This window comes from Apodemus sylvaticus, chromosome 7, assembly GCF_947179515.1.
Source record: "Apodemus sylvaticus chromosome 7, mApoSyl1.1, whole genome shotgun sequence".
NCBI lineage: Eukaryota > Metazoa > Chordata > Mammalia > Rodentia > Muridae > Apodemus > Apodemus sylvaticus.
Genome location: NC_067478.1, coordinates 91960982 through 91980010, shown reverse-complemented (window position 1 = coordinate 91980010; position 19029 = coordinate 91960982). Strand labels below are relative to the sequence as shown.

The window sequence follows — 19029 nt, the reverse complement described above, 5'->3', positions numbered from 1 at the left end:
GTACATAAAGAAGCTGGAACTTAGATTCCCATCCTTTTTTCTGTACAAAAGTCAATTCAAAATTTATCAAAGTTCTTTAAATGATACATAAATGTTTGAAATTTCTAGGAAAATATAGCAGGAATATGCTTTAATATCAGGCAATCTCATTTTGTATAAAACTACAATAGGAGAAAAAATAATTGAATTAATAAATGGAATTAAAGAAAATTCAAGTTTTTTCACAAGAAAATATTTAGTGAAGTGACAGCAATCAGAACAGAAAAAAAAATAACAGCTATTCTGACCTTATATAAATTCCCAAATGGAAAAACTTTAAAAAAAATAATAACTGAGTTATGAAATGATCAAGTAAAAACTGAGAATGAAGTACAGTGAAAGAATTCTTGCTGAGTATGCATTGAACCCTTATATTGATATCCATTGTTGCAAAATATAAACAAACAATAATTAAATGAGCAAATATATTGAAAACAAGTCTTCCAAAAATTACAATAGCTAGTCAATATATGAAATCTTATTCACCACCCTAACCATCAAGAAAATAGCAAATCAAAAATACATTAACTTGGGTTTCAAGCTTGTAATCCTTGAAGTTAGGTGGAAGGAATTTGGAATTTTAGAAATTTTATGACACCATTGATTACAGAGTAACCCCCCATGGGAGAAGCAGGAATATAATAGAAAAATAACACCAAACACAACCACCACCATCAACACAACAACAGAATAAATACACACACACACACACACACACACACACACACACACACACACATTGGGATTCTATCCTCCTCCATTCTGAACGTCTGTAAGCAAGAAATAAAAAATAACTAGCTAGGATGTTAAGAAAAAGCAACACTTAAAAAACTGGTAGAAATGTAAAGAAATCCAGGCACAATGGACATGATTGTGAAGCTTTCTCCAGAAGAGATTAAATGAGATCCACCATGTGATTCTCTTTTGTCATCCCTGTCACCCAGTAGGTATAACTACACACCTAACTTCACCGTTAATTTTTTTCTACCTAAGTTACCGAACCAGTATAGAAACATAGAACTGAATTACTGGATAAAGAAAATGTATTGTGGATTCATAATAGAGTGTTATTTAGAATTATGTTCTAGAAAGTGAAGAAACAGCATGGAAGTTCCGATCAAGTCAAGAGAAATGTTGGATAAAGAGATGCCATGTATTTTGTCCTGTGCAGAAGCGAGATTGAAAGGAAGGTAGTATGGGCACAAAGACATTAACTGTACTTTATTTGCACAATTAAATTTCCATACCAAAATCTGTTAGTTTACACAGTCAATACATTGCAAATTGAATAACTTTTAATTTAAATGTAACTAGTAAATTAATATATCAGATGTATTTCTTTTTTTTTCATAGCAGCTTTATTTTATTTTTTTATTATTCGATATAATTTATTTACATTTCAAATGATTTCCCCTTTTCTAGCTCCCCCCACTCCCCGAAAGTCCGGCAAGACCCCTTCTCTTCCCCTGTCCTCCCAACCACCCCTTCCCACTTCCCCGTTCTGGTTTTGCTGAATACTGTTTCACTGAGTCTTTCCAGAACCAGGGGCCACTCCTCCTTTCTTCTTGTACCTCATTTGATGTGTGGATTATGTTTTGGGTATTCCAGTTTTCTAGGTTAATATCCACTTATTAGTGAGTGCATACCATGATTCACCTTTTGAGTCTGGGTTACCTCACTTAGTATGATATTCTCTAGCTCCATTCATTTGCCTAAGAATTTCATGAATTCATTGTTTCTAATGGCTGAATAGTACTCCATTGTGTAGATATACCACATTTTTTGCATCCACTCTTCTGTTGAGGGATACCTGGGTTCTTTCCAGCATCTGGCAATTACAAATAGGGCTGCTATGAACATAGTAGAACATGTATCCTTATTACATGGTGGGGAGTCTTCTGGGTATATGCCCAGGAGTGGTATAGCAGAATCTTCTGGAAGTAAGGTGCCCAGTTTTCGGAGGAACCGCCAGACTGATTTCCAGAGTGGTTGTACCAATTTGCAACCCCACCAGCAGTGGAGGAGTGTTCCTCTTTCTCCACACCCTCTCCAACACCTGCTGTCTCCTGAATTTTTAATCTTAGCCATTCTGACTGGTGTAAGATGAAATCTTAGGGTTGTTTTGATTTGCATTTCCCTAATGACTAATGAAGTTGAGCATTTTTTAAGATGCTTCTCTGCCATCCGAAGTTCTTCAGGTGAGAATTCTTTGTTTAACTCTGTACCCCATTTTTTAATAGGGTTGTTTGGTTTTCTGGAGTCTAACTTCTTGAGTTCTTTATATATATTGGATATTAGCCCTCTATCTGATGTAGGATTGGTGAAGATCTTTTCCCAATTTGTTGGTTGCCGATTTGTCCTCTTGATGGTGTCCTTTGCCTTACAGAAACTTTGTAATTTTATGAGGTCCCATTTGTCAATTCTTGCTCTTAGAGGATACGCTATTGGTGTTCTGTTCAGAAACTTTCTCCCTGTACCAATGTCCTCAAGGGTCTTCCCCAGTTTCTTTTCTATTAGCTTGAGAGTGTCTGGCTTTATGTGGAGGTCCTTGATCCATTTGGATTTGAGCTTAGTACAAGGAGAGAAGGATGGATCAATTCGCATTCTTCTGCATGCTGACCTCCAGTTGAACCAGCACCATTTGTTGAAAAGGCTATCTTTTTTCCATTGGATGTTTTCAGCCTCTTTGTCGAGGATCAAGTGGCCATAGGTGTGTGGGTTCATTTCTGGATCTTCAATCCTGTTCCATTGATCCTCCTGCCTGTCAATGTACCAATACCATGCAGTTTTTAACACTATTGCTCTGTAGTATTGCTTGAGGTCAGGGATACAGATTCCCCCAGATTTCCTTTTGTTGCTGAGAATAGTTTTAGCTATCCTGGGTTTTTTGTTGTTCCTGATGAATTTGATAATTGCTCTTTCTAACTCTGCGAAGAATTGAGTAGGGATTTTGATGGGTATTGCATTGAATCTGTATAGTGCTTTAGGCAAAATGGCCATTTTAACTATATTGATTCTACCGATCCATGAGCATGGGAGGTTTTCCCATTTTTTGAGGTCTTCTTCCATTTCCTTCTTCAGAGTCTTGAAGTTCTTGTCATACAGATCTTTCACATGTTTGGTAAGAGTCACCCCAAGATACTTTATACTGTTTGTGGCTATTGTGAAGGGGGTCATTTCCCTAATTTCTTTCTCAGCCTGCTTATCCTTTGAGTATAGGAAGGCCACTGATTTGCTTGAGTTGATTTTATAACCTGCCACTTTGCTGAAGTTGTTTATCAGCTGTAGGAGCTCTCTAGTGGAGTTCTTTGGGTCACTTAGGTAGACGATCATGTCTTCTGCAAATAATGATAGTTTGAATTCTTCCTTTCCAATTTGTATCCCTTTGACCTCCTTATGTTGTCGAATTGCCCGGGCTAGTACCTCAAGTACAATATTGAAAAGATAAGGAGAAAGGGGGCAGCCTTGTCTGGTCCCTGATTTCAGTGGGATTGCTTCAAGTTTCTCTCCATTTAGTTTGATGCTGGCTACCGGTTTGCTGTATATTGCTTTTACTATGTTTAGGTATGGGCCTTGAATTCCTGTTCTTTCTAAGACTTTAAGCATGAAGGGATGCTGAATTTTGACAAATGCTTTTTCAGCATCCAATGAAATGACCATGTGGTTTTTTTCTTTGAGTTTGTTTATGTAGTGGATTGTATTGATGGATTTCCATATATTGAACCAACCCTGCATTCCCGGGATAAAGCCTACTTGATCATGGTGGATGATCGTTTTGATGTGTTCTTTCTATTCGGTTGGCAAGAATTTTATTGAGTATTTTTGCATCGATGTTCATAAGGGAAATTGGTCTGAAGTTCTCTTTCTTTGTTGGATCTTTGTGTGGCTTTGGTATCAGCGTAATTGTGGCTTCGTAGAAGGAATTGGGTAGTGTTCCTTCTGTTTCTATTTTGTGGAATAGTTTGAAGAGTATTGGTGTTAACTCTTCTTTGAAGGTCTGGTAGAATTCTGCACTGAAAACATCTGGTCCTGTGCTTTTTTTGGTTGGAAGACTTTCTATGACTCCTTCTATTTCTTTAGGCATTATGGGGCTGTTTAGATGGTCTAGTTGGTCCTGATTTAATTTTGGTATTTGGTATCTGTCAAGGAAATTGTCCATTTCCTACAGATTCTCCAGTTATGTTGAGTACAGGCTCTTGTAGTAGGATCTGATGATTTTTTGGATTTCCTCAGTTTCCGTTGTTATATCTCCCTTTTCATTTCTAAGTTTGTTAATTTGGATACTTTCTCTGTGCCCTTTGGTCAGTCTGGCTAAGGGTTATACCAGCTCCTGGTATTGTTGATTTTTTGTATGGTTCTCTTTGTTTCTACTTGATTGATTTCGGCCCTGAGTTTGATGATTTCCTGCCTTCTACTCCTCCTGGGTAAAATAGCTTCTTTTTGTTCTAGCGCTTTCAGGTGTGTCATTAAGCTGGTAATGTATGCTCTCTCCATTTTTTTTTTTTGGAGGCACTCAGGGCTATGAGTTTTCCTCTTAGCACTGCTTTCATTGTGTCCCATAGATTTGGGTATGTTGTGTTTTCATTTTCATTGTGTTCTAAAAAGTCTTTAATTTCTTTCTTTATTTCTTCCTTGACCAAGGTATCATTGAGTAGAGTATTGTTCAATTTCCATGTGTATGTGGGTTTTCTGTTGTTTCTGTTGCTATTGAAGACCACTTTTACTCCATAGTGATCAGATAGGAGGCATGGGATTAGTTCAATCTTATATTTGTTGAGGTCTGTCTTGTGACCAATTATATGGTCGATTTTGGAGAAGGTACCATGAGGTGCTGAGAAAAAGGTATATTCTTTTGTTTTAGGATAGAATGTTCTATATATATCTGTTAAATCTAATTGGTCCAAAGCTTCAATTAGTTTCATTGTGTCCCTGTTTAGTTTCTGTTTTCCTGATCGGTCCATTGAGGAAAGTGCAGTGTTTAAGTCACCCACAATTATTGTGTTAGGTGCAATGTGTGCTTTTAGTTTTAATAAAGTTTCTTTTACGAAAGAGGGTGCCCTTGCATTTGGGGCATATATGTTCAGGATTGACAGTTCTTCTTTTTGTATTTTTCCTTTGACCAGCAAGAAGTGTCCCTCAGGGTCTCTTTTGATGACTTTGGGTTGAAAGTCAATTTTATCTGATATTAAAATGGCTACTCCAGCTTCTTTCCTGAGACCATTTGCTTGTAAAATTATCTTCCAGCCTTTTACTCTAAGGTAGTGTTTGTCTTTGACCCTGAGGTGTGTTTCCTGTAAGCAGCAAAAAGTAGGGTCCTGTTTACGTATCCACTCAGTTAGTCTGTGTCTTTTTATTGGGGCATTAAGTCCATTGATGTTAAGAGATATTAAGGAATAGTGATTGTTACTTCCTATCATTTTTGACGTTATTTTTTAAATTTGAATGCTTAACTTCTTTTGGGTTTGATGAAAGGTTACTATCTTGCTTTTTCCAGGGTGAAGTTTCCCTCCTTGTATTGGTGTTGTCCTCCTATTATCCTTTTTAGGGCTGGGTTTGTGGATAGATATTAGGTAAATTTGGTTTTGTCATGAAATATCTTAGTTTCTCCATCTATGGTGATTGAGAGTTTTGCTGGATATAGTAGTTTTGGTTGGCATTTGAGTTCTCTTAGAGTCTGCATGAGATCTGCCCAGGACCTTCTAGCCTTCATAGTCTCAGGTGAAAAGTCTGCTGTGATTCTGATAGGTTTTCCTTTATATGTTACTTGGCCTTTTTCTCTTACTGCCTTTAGTATTCTTTCTTTGTTTAGAACATTTGGTGTTTTGATTATTATGTGACGGGAAGTATTTCTGTTCTGGTCCAGTCTGTTTGGAGTTCTGTAGGCTTCTTGTATATTCATGGGCATCTCTCTCTTTAGGTTAGGGAAGTTTTCTTCCATAATTTTATTGAAGATGTTTGCTGGCCCTTTAAGTTGTAAATCTTCACTCTCATCTATGCCTATAATCCTTAGGTTTGGTCTTCTCATTTTGTCCTGGATTTCCTGGATATTTTGAGTTACAAGCTTTTTGCATTTTGCATTTTCTTTAACTGTTGAGTCCATGGTTTCTATGGAATCTTCAGCATCTGAGATTCTTTCTTCTATCTCTTGTATTCTGTTGTTGATATTTGCATCTCTGTCCCCTGATTTTTTCCCAAGGCTTTCTATCTCCAAAGTTGTCTCCCTTTGAGTTTTCTTAGTTGATTCTACTTCTGATTTTGGATCCTGGATGGTTTTGCTTAGCTCCTTCACTTGCATGTTTGTGTTTTCCTGTAATTCTTTAAGAGAGTTTTGTGTTTCGTCTTTCATGACCTCAGCCTGTTGACCAAAGTTCTCCTGTATTTCTTTAAGAGATTTTTGTGTTTCGTCTTTCATGACCTCAGCCTGTTGATCAAAGTTCTCCTGTATTTCTTTAAGTGTTTTTTGCATTTCCTCCTTGTTGACTTTTGTATTCTCCTGGATTTCTTTCAATGATTTTGTGTTTTCCTTGCAAGGGCTTCTAACTTTTGATCCATTTTCTCCTGAATTTCTTTAAGTATGTCCTTCATGTGTTCCTGTACCAGCATCATGACCAGTGATTTTAAATCCAAATCTTGTTTTACTGGTGTGATGGGGTATCCAGGACATGTTGGTAGAGGAGAATTGGGTTCAGATGTTGCCATATTGCCTTGATTTCTGTTAGTGACGTTCCTGCGTTTGCCTTTTGCCATCTAGTTCTCACTGGTGCTAGTTTGTCTTGTCAGTGCTGGACTCACCAGTGCAAGCTGCCCCTTCCCAGTTGGCCTCTGGTGCACAGCTTACCTCCTGCATTGCTTGTAGAGAGGGTGCTGCTGCCCAGGCTATTCAGATCCCAAAGCAGGCACCCGAAGGCTCCCCCTGGGGCCCCCTGGATTCACTGGAGCACACTGACTTCTCCCAGCTGGCCGTCCGGAAGCCCAGCTATCCACTTGCAGGACTTGGAGATGTGGTGCTGCCGCCCAGACTGATCTGGGTCCGGAAGCGGAGAGAGTAGAGCTGAGGGCTTCTGCCTGAGGCCTTGCCCCAGATTGTGTCTGTGGACCAGATGGAGCCTGTGTGCACCCCCAGGGAGTGCCAGCGGTGTATGCTGCTGTGACCTCCCCTGTGTGCCGCTCACTCCGCTGGGCAGCTGATCTGCCAACCGGGCTGTCGCACACAAGGTTAGCCTGGCCGCCCAGTCCCTGAGTCCAGGCAAAAGCCTGGGAGGCCAAGGTCCGAGCAAAGTTCCCCTAGGGCTATGACTGTTAATTGGGTCCGCCAGGTGACTAGGATGGGGGGCATGCGCGCCTGCGCTCCCTGAAAGCGCTGGTAGAGTCTGCTTTGCTAACAATCACCTGGGCGGGTTGATTCACAGATGGCCCACCAAGCCGCCCAGTTCTTGGGGTCAGTCCTGTGCCTTTTGGGGCCTGGACCCCCGCTTTGTTAGCCTCAGGCTATGCCTGTTACAGGTCTGCCAGCCAGAGCTCTCTGTCGTCCTGCAGGCAAAATGGCGGCGGCGCGCACACAGGCCTGGGCAAAAAACCTCCTGGCTGGGTTGGCACCCCGATGGCCCCCCGACCCACCCAGGGCCTGGGTGCAGGCCAACGCTCGTCGGGCTCAGACCACTGCGGTGTTGGCCTCGGATTATGTTTGTGTACCTCAGTCTGTCCGATCCCTGGAGTACGGAACCAAGATGGATGCACCTCTCCTGACTGGTGGGAAGCCAAGTTCTGAAGTGGCCTCCGTGCAGGAAAGGCGCCGCACAACTGCAGCTGCTTGCTGCCCGGCTGGTCAGCGAAGGTCAGTGGTCGTGGGCGCAGGGCCTAACTGGTCCCTGTGACACCTTGGTTCCACTGCTGATGGCCCTTCAGCTGGAGCAACCACTGCTGCCGCTGCCGCCGCCGCCGCCGCCCCAGATGTATTTCTTTATCCTAACTAGTTCCTCATAACAATACAGAAGAACCATGATTTATTTTCAAAGCTTCACCTCAATATCTTGGCAATCTACTGATTTTTATTAAACTTCTTAAACTAATCTGGATACTTCCCAGCAAAGAAATCCAATGCTTGCAATTTTGGATTCTGTTGGTCAGCAGAACTTTATGAACACATTCTTCCTTCCTCTTGTGGAAGATCTTCCCTCTGGAACCCTTCCTCATTGTTTTCAGTGAAAGAACCTTCCCTCCTGCTGCTTCTCCCTTCCCCCTCTCTGTCCCTCTCACTCCCTCTCCGTCCCTTCCTCCCTCTCTCCCTCCCTCCCCCCTCTCTCTTTCTCATCCTCCCTCCCTCTCTGTCTTTCTTTCTGTCTTTTTCTCTCTCTCTTTCTCTCTCTCTTTCTGTCTCTCTCTCTCCCTCCCTCTCTGTTTCTCTCTCTCTGACTTTCTCTCTCTCTGTTTCTCTCTCTCTGTTTCTCTCTCTCTGTTCTCTCTCTCTCTCTCTCTCTCTCTCTCTCTCTCTCTCTCTCTCTCTCTCTTGTTCTCTCAATTGCTCTCTTGCTCTTGGTCCCCTGCTCACTTGCTCTCTGACTTTCCAACACTCTCATTTTCTCACTCTCTTGCTCTCTCTTGGTATGTCTCTCTCATTTCCCAGGCTGACAAAAGTCCTACCCTTTTCTGCCTTCCTCCCAGTCATTGAGTCATCAGCATTTATTAAGAAGAGAAAGAATAACAAATAAGAATTGTTTATACAAATGTGAGTCAGAGGATTCTTGGCATAAACACTCCAATGTAGTGTCCAGATTGAAACAAGATCTGAGGGCAGATAAATCAACAGTTGAATAAAACAAGAATAACTTTTACACAATTCCCCAAAACATTATGGCTACAGTATAGAAAGAGAACATCAATATACTCCATGGTTTAAAACATCATGTTATATACAGCATAACAGCATCATTCAGAATTGACAGATTGCCCTAGAACTTTACTTTGTTTCTTTTATTTCCTCTCAGCTCCCACTTAATCCCTAGTAACCTTTAATATTCCCATAGTTACTGAAAGTATACCCACTCTGCACAGTGGTTGCACTGGATTCACCTGGAATCCAACCTAAAGAGTTCAAGTTTTTCACTTAGCAATATATACTTAAGAATTCTCCAAATTTTTTCAAGTCTCAGTACACAACTTCTTCCAATTCTCTTATATGTAATGTACTTCAGTTTGTTTATACATCCACTTTTTAAAATTATTATTATTTTACTTATTAAATTTATATCCTGCTCACTGCTCCCACCCTTTCTACCAACCCCACAATTCTTCCTCCATCCCTCCTGCCCCTTCTCTTCTCATTGGGTGAGGGTCCCATTGGGTATATCCCTACTCTCGCACTTCAAGTCAATGTGAGGCTAGAGAGTTTCTCTCCCACTGAGGTCAGACAGTCCAGCTTGAAGAATATATACTATATACAGTCAACAGCTTTTGGGATAGGCCCTGCTCCAGTTGTTTTGAATTCCATGAATAAAAAAGCTATTCAACTGCTACATATACTCAGGAAAGTCTAGGTCCCTCTTGTGTGTGTTCTTTGATTGGTGGTTTATTCTGTGAGCTGCAAGGGTCCAGGTTAGTTAAGTTTGTTTTTCTCCTATGGAATTCCTATCACCTTAGGGGTTGTAATTGTTTCTCCTATTTTTCCATAGATGTTCCCAAGCTCCATCCACTGTTTGGCTGTTGTAATCTGCATCTGTCTGATTCAGTTGCTGAGGGAAGTCTTTCAGAAGATATTCATGCTAGACTCTTGTCTGAAGCATAATAGAGTATTATTAATTGTGTTATAGATTGGTGCTTGTCCATGGAATGTCTCCTATTGGTCTGGTTATTGATTGGCCATTCCCAAAATTTTCTCCATCCACAATCCCTGCACTTCTTGTAGACAGGATAGCATTTGGGTCAAACACTTATGTGGGTGTCCTCTAACCTTCCAAAAAATAACCTGGGGGTTTTTTAAAGTGTTTGGAAAGATGAGTAAAGATGCTATGCTCACCTGCAAGTTGTCTGTTTTACAATTGTTTTAAAGTGAGTCAATAGTAAGTATTTAGGAGCAGATTGGATAGGAGAGATGATTTGTTTTAGACTTTTGTCGTTGTTTTGTTGTTATTGTTGATGTTGTTGTTTTGGTTTTAGCTTAATTTTTATTTTTGAAAGAGAGAAAAAAGTTGGGTAGATAGGAAAGTCTGGAGGATCTTGGCCAAACTACAGGATTGGAAATATTAATAAAATGTGTTGCTTGAAGAAATTTTTTTCAATTATAAAGAAAAGAGCTACCACATTTTCTTCCTAAATGTCTCTCATTTTAAATTATGATAAATTTCCCATTCTTTCAGATATTTTTCAATATCAGGAAATTTGGGGGGGGCATAGAATGATCTTTTCAAGTTTAGTCCCCCCAATACATGTAATATATTGAATGGTTTCATTTTGTAATTTCTTCTCTCTCCCTCTCCCTCTCTCTCTCCTTTCCTCTCTTGCAAATTCATCTATCTCAAGGCCACTTCTTTCTCTTCCCCCTTGTGGTCTCAAACTCTGGAAAGCTAAATCCCACCTTTGTTTATACTTCCCAACAATTAGCTCCTGGCATCTTTACTCACAAATTAGAATTTACTTGGGGGCAGGGACTCAAAGGCTTCAGATCTTGAAGTCCAGCAATTAGCATTACAACGAACAGTAAAAGACAAAACCTCTATTTAGGAAATATTAAAACTATAAAGGCTATAGATACTTTTGTCTCTCATTTGGGAATATAAATGATCTAAGGATAGAAGTAAACCCATGTTGAGATAATTTTTAGGATTTTTTTTTTACAACCATCTTATTTCCAGCCAAGATGACCAAGCATAAATTTTCATTTGTGTTCTTGATAACTCAATATAGTAATGACTGATTTCAATTTATAAACAGGGCAAATTTTATCTCAAATTAGCTGAAATATTATTCCTAATTTACTTAAATGATTATGCAACAAAGGAAGTAAATTTAACACATTACAACGGAAATTTTATGAAGCTGAAATATATCCATATTGTAAATGAACATATAAAAGCACAAAAAATATGCTGCATACAGAAGTCAAAACACTTAAATAAAAATAGAAGTTTCAAATGCATCATTATTCTAGATAAGCTATTGTTTAGAGAGGGCCCAAAGGTCTTCCAGATATTATAGGACATTACTATTCTCTTGGTTCCCTTTGAGATGTAGAGTAGACACCCATTCTTAAATACATGATATACTTTGTTACGTGGCACAGAAATCAATATGGAAATGAGCTGGAGGCTCCCCCTTGTTTACTATCATTTTTAGTACCAGAAAATGAAACATGGGATTTGGAAAGGAAAACTTGTCAAGTATCATTTGTCTATAGATTATATGTGCTATAATACTGACCATATAGAAATAGACAATTATTCCATAACTACCTAAAGGATAATTTTACTTGGATGGCATATTATAGCAATATAAAGCAGATTCTTAATTACTAATGAAAATGTGTACATATTAATTTTCTTTTTTTAAATGTGCTTAAGTTTTGTTATTTTATTTTATTAGTTTTCTTTATTTACTTTTTCTTGTTTTAATTAGATATATCTTTATTTACATTTCAAATAATTTTGCCTTTCCTGGTCCCCACCCCCATGTCCCATAAGCCATCTCCCCTCCCCCTCTTCCCAATCAACCCCCTCCTGCTCCCCTGTACTGGTATCCCCTACACTGTCAAATATAGCCTTTCCAGGACCAGGGGCCTCTCCTTGCTTTGATGTTCTACAAGTCATCCTCTGCTGCCTGTGCATATGGAGGATGGGTAACTCCATGTATACTCTTTGTTTAATGGTTTTATCCCTGGTAACTCTGGGAGTACTGAGTGGCTCATAATGTTGTTCCTCCTATGGTGCTGCCAAACCCTTCAACACCTTTGGTCCTTTCTCTAGCTCCCCCATTGTGGACCCTGTGCTCAGTTCAATGGCTGGCTGAGAGTGTCCCCTCTGTATTTGTTATGCACTACCAGAGCCTTCAGGTGACAGCTATATACTGCTCCAATCAGCAAGTACTTGTGGACATTGATAATAGTGTTTGGGTTTTGTAAGTGTATTTGGGATGGGTCACTAGGTAGGATAGTCTCTGGATGATTTTTTCCTCTACCTCTGTTCCACACTTTGTCTCTGTATCTCCTTCTGTGGGTATTTTCTTCCCCTTTCTAAGAAGGACCAGTGTATCCATACTTTGTTCTTCTTTCTTCTTGGGTATCATTTGATATGTGAATACGTCTTGGGTATTCCAAGCTTCTGGGCTAATATACACTTAACAGTGATTGTATACCATGTGTGTTCTTTTGTGATTGGGTTACTTATAATACTGTATCATGCTTGATGTCACACATCTGAATGAAACTTATATTTTTATTCATTTATTTACTCTTTCAAATATTCTGTAGCCCAGATAGCCAGCAAATTCATTATCCTTGTAATCCTCTCTGTGTTGTACTGTGATTACAAACCTACTTTACAATTTAAAGATTAATAGGAATGCTTTTGTTCACATTTTATTTCAGTTGTTGCTTCTTTGCTTTTGCTTGTTTGTTTCTTTGTTTCTGTTATATTTCTTTTCTTCTGAGATAAGGTATCTCTATATCATCCACCATAGCCTGTAATCCACCGACCCTAAAATTTCAAACCTTCTGTCATAGTTTCTTTTATTCTTATATCTTATGCATGTGCCACCACAGTTCTCTCTCTCTCTCTCTCTCTCTCTCTCTCTCTCTCTCTCTCTCTCTCTCTCTCTCTCTCTGTCTCTCTGTCTCTCTCTCTCGCTGTTTCAGGTCTATGTGTATCTGTGTGTTTGTGTGTGTGTGTGTGTGTCTATTTGTCTGTGTGTATGTGTGTGTGTTTGTGTGTGCGTGTGTTTACATGAACCTGGAAAAGCATATCCTAAAAATGAGTTGGAAAAAACTATCATGCAATAACCAACATTATTAATACATTAGGCATTTTATACCCTGATGATTAAGAAGAATTTGATTAAAAAGTTGTTCAATCACAAGGACAATTGATGGCAAAACCTTGTTTTATGATATAGGAGAATGTATACAATAGCTGTGGTAACTCCTGTAACTGCTACACCTTAGAGAAAAATGCAAGCAGAGTCCAAAAACAGTTCCATGTTTTTAAAGAAAATAAGGTCTAAAGATAATTGGTTTTTCTCTTGGAGTTATCTTAACCCTTTAGAATTCCCCTTGCAAAACTTCATTTGTGGATGGTCTTCTGTAGTGTGTGTGTGTGTGTGTATGTGTGTATTTTTATGATTGTTTATCTATAGATGAGTGAACATAAAATATAGAAAGTGACACAATCTCTATTAGAAAGAGCTAAATTTAAACAAGAGCTTTGTAACAAAGTGTATTTACTTTAGCCAGAATTTAAAGACATCATTCAAGAGACAGGGACATTTAAAAACGTAAATGATTTTCTTTAATGCATTATTTTTCAGAACTGAGAAGTTTACTTATAACATTTGCCCATACTTAAATGACATTAGAAGAAAGAAAAATGCAGTTTAAATAATGGCTGTTGAAATGAAAAAAATAAATCTATAAGCATACATTACTTTCATGTGGTCTCGTTAACACTGGGAAACTATTCTTCAGTTCTACATATATCATGATGAGGGATTAACAGTTTTGTTTTGAGTTATCTTTCCAAAAATATGTACCAAACAGTCTTGAGAATGTGAAACATTCCTCCCAGAAAAAGAATGTATTTGCTTGTTAAATTAAAAAAAAAAGAAGAACATTACTGAGAGTTCCAAAGTTGGGGCACATTTAGTAGCAGCTTCTTTCTTTGAGAAAATTTCAAAATTCTACATCTTGCATTTAGGGCTTTGGTGCATTTTAGGTTGAGTGTTGTCAGCAAGGCACAGAAAGCAAGTACTTTTTTTTCTTTCTCCCTGTGGGATATAGTTTTCTTAGCACCTCTTATAATAAAGACAACATTTTGGCCAATCTTGTTCTTAAAATTTTTGTTCAAATTCACGTAATTTGAGATCTTTGTGTTTAGTTAAAGGATTCTATAGTATTTCACTGTTCTTTTTGGTCTTTGCCAAGAAACTGCTGTAAATTAAAAAAAAAATCAAATGCTAACTCTCTATTACTTATCAGTTACATTAAGTTGATTTAAAGTTTTTAACAGACATTTTCACTAAACAGATATTTCCAAACAAAATCTCTTGGCATTCAAGTAGCTTCCTATAAAATTACAGCTTAAAAATATACTTTACCATAAACAGTACATAGTCAATATTTTGTAGATATAGCCTCCAAAGTGAAGCATTCCTTCTTGAAAGAGGATCATAATTCTCTGGAAGCTTACAAAACTCACCATATTGGCAAGGCAGTGCCCAAGAACACATTAGCACTAAACAGTTTCTGCAAGAAAGCAGAATTCACTTTAGACAGAAAACCTCAATGCAGCAGATTTAATGAGTTGCCACCTTTCTCTGGCTTCTTCAGTTAGGCACCTGCCTTTGGATCCTGTACTCCTGCAGTAACTTCCTGTCTAGACCTACATAGATAATCCCCAGATACCCATTGTTTCACAGAGCTCCCAGGGACTAAGTCATCAATCAAGGAGTACACTTGGCTCCAGCTGCATATATAACAGAGGATTGCCTTGTCAGGCATCAATGGGAGGAGAGGTTCTTGTTCCTATGAAGGCTTGATGGATGCCAAGAATAGGGGAATTTAGGGCATGGAGGTGAGTGTCAGGTGGGTGAAGGAACACACTTATAGAAGCAGGAGGAGGAACGATGGTATAGGGGCTTTCCTGGATGGAGGGAAACCAGGAAAGAAGATAACATTTGAAATGCAAATAAAGAAAATATCGAATAAAAAATTAGAAAATGAAATTCCTTCTATTTCTTCTGAAGTGTGTTTCTTTCCTGTGCATCTCTTTAAGTCTTTTAAAGTATAGATGGTAAAGAAAAAACTCACAATCACATAATGCTTATCTTAAAATTAATTTGTAAGATCTATTGACTTCTCATTGTGGCTTTTTGTGTAATTTGAAGACTCATGTTTTAAAAGTACATTGTTATTAGAAAAATGGTCAGTCCTTCCAATTCAGTGATTATCATTTAAAAGTTGCTTTCCCTGTGTCATTAAAAGTTTCATTTGAAGAAAATATTATTCAATAATATTCTTTTTTTAAGTGGGCAATCACATTTTATTTTTTTGAACAATGAATTTTTTATTGGCTATTTTATCTATTTTCATTGAAAATGTTATCCCTTTCCTGATTTCCCACCCAGAAATCACCTATCCCATCCTCTTCCTCCAGCTTCTATGAGGGTGTGCCCGAAAAGGAAATAGAGCCTTCACCAGAAAATGGACCTCTTCTCAAATTGATGCCTAACAAGGCAATCCTCTGCTACATATATGGCTACAGTCATGGATCCCTACATGTACAATCCTTACTTGGTGATTTAGTACCTGGGAGCTCTGGGGTATCTGGTTGGATGATATTGATATTCTTCCTATGGTTTCGCAAACCCCTTCAGCTTCTTCAGTCATTTCTCTAACTCTTCCATTGGAGACCCCTTGATGAGTTCAATGATTGGCTCTGAGCAACCACCTCTGTATATGTCAGGCTCTGGCAGAGACTCTCAAGAGACCTCTATATCAGGTTCCTATCAGCATGCACATCTTGACATAGACAGTAATGTCTGTGTTTGGCGACTGATTGTGGGATGGATCCCCAGATGGGGCAGACAGGCAGGAAGATCAATGAAATCGAATTGAACAACCAGAAATAAACCCACACACCTATGGTCACTGGATCTTTAACAAAGAAGGTAAAAACAACGAGTTGAAAATAGACAGAATTTTCAACATATGGTGCTGGTTCAATTGGTGGACAGCATGTATAAGAATCCATATTGATCCATTCTTATCTTCTCGTACAGAGTTCAAGTCCAAGTGGATCAAGGACCTCCACATGATACCAGATACACTGAAACTAACAGAAGAGAAAGTGGGGAAGAGCCCAGGACACATGGGACTAGGAGAAAAGTTCCTGAACATAACACCAATGGCTTATGCTCTATGAATGGACAAATGGAACCTTATAAAATTGCAAAGATTCCATAAGGCATAGGACACTGTCAATATGATAAAATGGCAACTAACATATTGGAAAAAGATCGTTACTATTTCAACATCCATTAAAGAGCTAATATCCAATATATTCAGAGAACTCAAGAAATTAGAATCCAAACCATTAAATAACCCTATTAAAAATAGGTACAGAATGATTATTAGGGAAATGCAAATCAAAACAACCCTGAGATTTCACCTCACACCAGTCAAAATGGCTAAGTTTAAAAACTCAGGAGACAGCACGTGTTGGCAAGGATGTGGGGAAAGAGGAACACTCCTCCACTGCTGGTGAGATTGCAAGCTCATACAACCCCTCTGGAAATCAGTCTGGCAATTCCTCAGAAAACTGGGCATGACACTTCTGGAGGATGCTGTTATACCACTCAAGGGCATATACACAGAGGATCCCCCAGCACGCAATAAGGACACATGCTCCACTATGTTCATAGTAGCCTTATTTATAATAGCCAGAAGCTGGAAAGAACCCAGATGTCCCTCAATGAAGGAATGGATACAGAAAATGTTGTATATTTACACAGTGGGATTCTACTCAGCAATTAAAAACAATGAATTCATGAAATTTTTAGGCAAATGATTGGAACTGGAAAATATCATCCTAAGTGAGGTAATCCAATCACAAAAGAATATACATGGAATGCAGACACTGATAAGTGGATATTAATTAGTCCAGAAGATTTGAATCCCCAAGACACAATTAACATATCAAATGATTCCCAAGAAGAAGGAAGGAGAGGGCACTGATCCTGGAAAGGCTTGATCCAACATTGTAGGGGAATATCAGGACAGAGAAATGGGAAGGGGTTATTGGGGAATGGGCAGAAGGAAGAAAGCTTATGGAACTTATGGGGAGGGGGAAATTGGGAAATGGGAAAGCATTTTGAATATAAACAAAGAATATAGAAAATAAAAATAATAAAAAGATAAAAATAATATTAAAAATTGGGTACAGAGCTTAACAAATATTTCTCATCTGTGGAAACTCAAAAGGTAGAGAAGCACCTAAAGAAATGTTCAACATCCTTAGTCATCAGGGCCATGCAAATCAAAACATCACTGAGATTCCAACAAACACCAATCAGAACGGCTAAGATAAAAACCCTGGTGACAACAGATGCTGACAGGGATGTGGAGAAAGAAAAACGCTCCTCCGTTGTTAGTGGGATTGCAAGCTGGTAATACCACTTGGGAGATCAGTCTGTCAGTTCCTCATAAAATTGAATATAGTATTACCTGAGGACCTATCTATAGCACTCCTGGACATAAATCCAAAGGATGCTTTAACATATAACAGGGATACATGCTTCACTATGTTCATAGTTTCCAGACTTATTTATAGTAGCCAGAAGGTAGAAAAAACCCAGATGTCTTTCCACAGAAGAATGGATACAGAAACTGAGGTACAATTACACAATTCAATTACACTACTCAGCTATTAAACACAATGAATTCATGAAATTTGTATGTGAATGGATGCAAACAGAAAATATCATACTGAATGAGGTAGAACAATCACAAAATAACACAAATGTACTCACTGATAAGTGGATATTAACCCAAAAGCTCAGAATACCCAAAATACAATTCGAGGACCACATGAAGCTCAAGAAGAAGGAAGACCAAAGTATGGGTGCTTCAGTCCTTCTTAGGAGGAATACACAATACTCACAGGAAGAAATATGTAGACAAAGAGTTGAGCTGAGACTGAAGGAAAGGCCATACAGATAATAATATTCTTGGCTCATATTGATTACAACTAGATAAGTCACTAAAGATTATTTTCATAGAGCAGATGTGCTATGGGTTCTATTTCCAATGTTCTTGAGAAGGCATCAAAACCATCCTAAATAACACATAGATGGAAAGTCTCTGTTTATAGTGTTGCCAAGTTATAGTGATGCTCCTGAGCTAAGTACATTTATTTGGAAAGTCCTTACTTTATATCTTACAGAGACACATTATACAGTAGGAATAGATTAGTGTGATCATTATGCTTCCCAGTTCTCTAGCTTCTCATGGATAGTGCCAAGTGGTTCATTATAGATTAAGTTTCCTGGAATATTACAGCTGTCACTGTGAATTTCACATGACATTCAAGATATCTGCATCTGGATTCATTATGAAAACGGTGTTATAATTCACTGTGTTGGGCATATTACAAACCTGGACAATAAAAAATGACCATTGAAGATCTCATAGAACACATTGCTTCTGGACGTCTACAGTCATTCAGCAATGTTATCGAACAGTCTAGGAGTACAAAAAGTGAGTTACTGTAAGGACTGTGAACACTGTCAAATCTAATGACAAGTGGTAACCAAATAAAGTAAATCAGCAGTAGAGATAATCTATATGACTCACAACTTAAAAAGAAGACAGATAATAACTGTACCCTTCAATGACCTGCTTTTATTATTTATTATTTATTTTATTATTTATTTTATTATTTATGTAATCTTTATTTGGACTTGTTCCCACTATTAATGCTTTTGAAATGTGATATAATGAAAACACAAGAAGATGTTAATTACTTATTGATATTCTCAAATTGATGAAACAATAAAGGATTAAGGCTTTCCAATGGTAAGGATCAAAGAAAATCTACTAAAAATGAAACAAGTTACAAATTCTCCCAATGTTATTCCCCTGCGTCCCACACACACACTACAGAGAAGAATCCAGAAAAATATATTAATCGGAATTCAATATATCTTAGTATTATAGCTAAAGCTAAACATGTTACCAAAGTGTGTTTATAACTTTCTTTGGGTTAAGGCGTTTATCAGAGCAATTTTAACATC

The 19029-nt window shown here is 38.3% G+C and overlaps 1 pseudogene; it reads right to left on the bottom strand.

The window, feature by feature from the left end:
• Positions 1-18981: 18981 nt before the first annotated feature.
• The window catches only part of LOC127689773 (olfactory receptor 145-like), a 933-nt pseudogene continuing 885 nt past the window's right edge, over positions 18982-19029 (bottom strand).